Genomic DNA, 2,646 nt, shown 5'->3' with positions numbered 1-2,646 from the left:
CAGGAATGATCCCTTCCGCAGGCCCCAAGGATGAGGTCCTCCTTATTGCGGGCCTCTTTTTTTACAATAGTTGTCTCTCACCTTCCTCAGTCAAGTCGAGGATTAAAGGCTATTTTGTCCTGATGATTCCCTGAATCTGGGCACGTGCATATATGCAGATCTGCCATTTAGTACATAATTGAAAAAAAGACGTTATGGCAATGTGCATGTGATGTATTTCTACAGTAAGACCTGATGTAAAATCATCAGTGGAATTAAAGGGGCTTCCTGCTGCTTTCTTCATTGATTATGATTTATAAGCAGTCACATAGGCATGTCAGCAGGGACAAGTTTTGAAGTGCTTCGTATTTACACAACTTCTCTCACTTCCACTTACTGCTTTTCAGTGGCCTGAGTGTGCACCTTGACTGACCTGACATCCCCTAGTTTGGTATCATTGTTCCATACACTTCTAGTAGTGCAAATTGTGTATTTAACTGAAACTATAATTGTAAAGTACTTGAAATGTCAACTGAAACGTTGTGGGAGGCATGTTTTCAATGTTAAATCAACTTCCAACAGTGTTCAGTAAAGCTTTGTTATGAATAGTTTGCTAATGCTGAATTTTAATGCAAAATGTTAAGCCAGGCTGCATGCAGTTGACAAATAAGTTGGTTGAAAAGTGCATTTACAGTGAACTGTAAGTGTGCTTCAGGAAAGTACTGAAATTTTGTATGACCTATACTGAAGAGCTCAGTACTTTTTTTTCCCCTGCTCACTCAGAGAGTGTTTGTTCTTGTGTTGTCTTAGAAGTTAAGTGGGTAAATTACCCACACCAAGAAAAATACTCAATGTCCTTGATTTCAACTGCATGCTACTTTTTGCTGACAATTCCAGAAACGTTATTTTTTAAACTATCTTGGATTGCATATGGTATAGATTATCTGAATCTGTGCTTTCTGAGTGCGGGAACAAGTTGGAGTACTGCTTTTTATGCTCTTTCCATTATGCCTTTCTTCATCAGTTATTGTCTGCTGTCATAATGTCCTTTGTTTCATTACATTCATTTGTAATGTTTCCTCCTCCAAAGTACTGTTGGGGGGGATTAAAAATTCTTTTGTATTTATGTCATTTTGCACACACTGTCTTTTCTTAATCCTTCAGACTCTTCTGTCCGAAAGATGGAAATCTGGTTTATTCATAGGATAGGTGACAGCATTAGAGGTAAAAATTTTCCATGTAGTGAAACAGTAGTTGCAGTCTCATTCCTCGGGAAACTAGACAGAAAACACAAATATATTTCCCATCACTGTCCATGGGAAAAGTGCAAACAGTTAATATCAATTATCTTTATCATAGCTAAGCTTTACTGTGTTTTACGCAGCTCACCTTTTTTTAGGCAAAAGGCTTTGTGGCTTGCTTTCTGCTCTCTGTGCTAGCAACTTCCTGCCTCAGTTCTTCAAGTGAATGTTTTCATATTCCTTTAGAGGGATTTTTGCAAACATTCCTTTGTATGCTTACATTTTTGCATATTCGCTTTCTGCTTTAACATTTTAAATATTGCATACTATTCTAGTTAACACAGATCTGAAAAGATATAATGGAATTAAAACAAATCGGAGAGAGAGGAGGGATGGTGAGGAGTGCAGAGGTTCTCTCTTGTGAGTGATAGCTAAAATGAAGAGAACCTATTAACTTACAAGAGCAATAATGATTGAAAATTCATGAAAGAATGAAGTAAATAGAGGATTATGATTTGCTGGGTTTTATGGCAAAGGAACTGTTGAGTAATAAGCATAACAAAAAGCGTTACTGTTCTGCAGCCCATGTAACTGTTCTTAAGTTGTAGAATTCGTTGCCCTCGGATGTACTTTTGTTGAGAAAAGCAGACCGAAAAATGAGCAAGACAAATGTCATGGGAGGTGTGTCTGTCAGTGAGTGTTTAAAAATGGTAGGCAAATATGTCCCCTGGCACAGATGGACCATAAAGTTCTGGCTGCTTTAAGTTGGGAAAGACCAGTATGAGCTTATTCTGTTTCTTACGCTGTGTCTGTGAATATCTGCTATTCACCAACAGTATGGTGAACCAGACAGATCTTTACGAAGGCTGAATGTGGGTTATAAATTGCTTTCTGTTTAAAAACAAAAATATAAGTATATTGTCAATATATTGCTGATAATTTTCTTTCTTTTCAGATGTTTGCTTTTCTAGATTACAAATGCATAAAAACATAAGATTGGCAAAAATCTTACAGAAATAATTTCTGTACCTGCTTTTGGCACATGATGACTTCTGACACCATAGGTGATTCTCTTGCATACAGTAATGTGTACAGTCCCAGTGACGAGGACCCTCCCCTGCAACCTGTCCTACGCTCTGTATTGGCACACGTGGTACCTGAAGAGTGTGCAGACAGTAGTAGCACAGTTTTCAACATCTGTCAGTGTGTGTTCAACAGTTTTTCAGTAGCTGCTTGATGTTAAGCTTGGATTTCTTGATTACCTTTTGAAGATCTTGAGTACACAGAACCACAAGGATGTCAGCCAACAGACGGGAAAGCACAGAAATCGATAGTTGATCAAAGATTAGAAGGGGAAGTTGAGGCACGGAGGGTGCCATATACAGAGTTATTCAGTTTATTGTTAGCAAAGCTACAAATAGAACCT

General features: G+C 38.0%; 1 protein-coding gene across 1 annotated transcript in view; it reads left to right on the top strand.

Annotated features, from left to right (window-relative positions):
- Positions 1-2,646, top strand: part of LOC104075030 (trafficking protein particle complex subunit 12-like) — a gene marked incomplete at its 3' end in the record, with an annotated part of 5,943 nt that overhangs the window by 2,546 nt on the left and 751 nt on the right. The gene's annotated exons all lie outside the window — the stretch shown is intronic.

The sequence above is a fragment of the Fulmarus glacialis genome, unplaced genomic scaffold (assembly GCF_000690835.1).
Source record: "Fulmarus glacialis isolate BGI_N327 unplaced genomic scaffold, ASM69083v1 scaffold29333, whole genome shotgun sequence".
Classification (NCBI taxonomy): domain Eukaryota; kingdom Metazoa; phylum Chordata; class Aves; order Procellariiformes; family Procellariidae; genus Fulmarus; species Fulmarus glacialis.
Note: the sequence above shows the minus strand (reverse complement) of the source record. Positions and strands in the feature narration are given on the sequence as shown.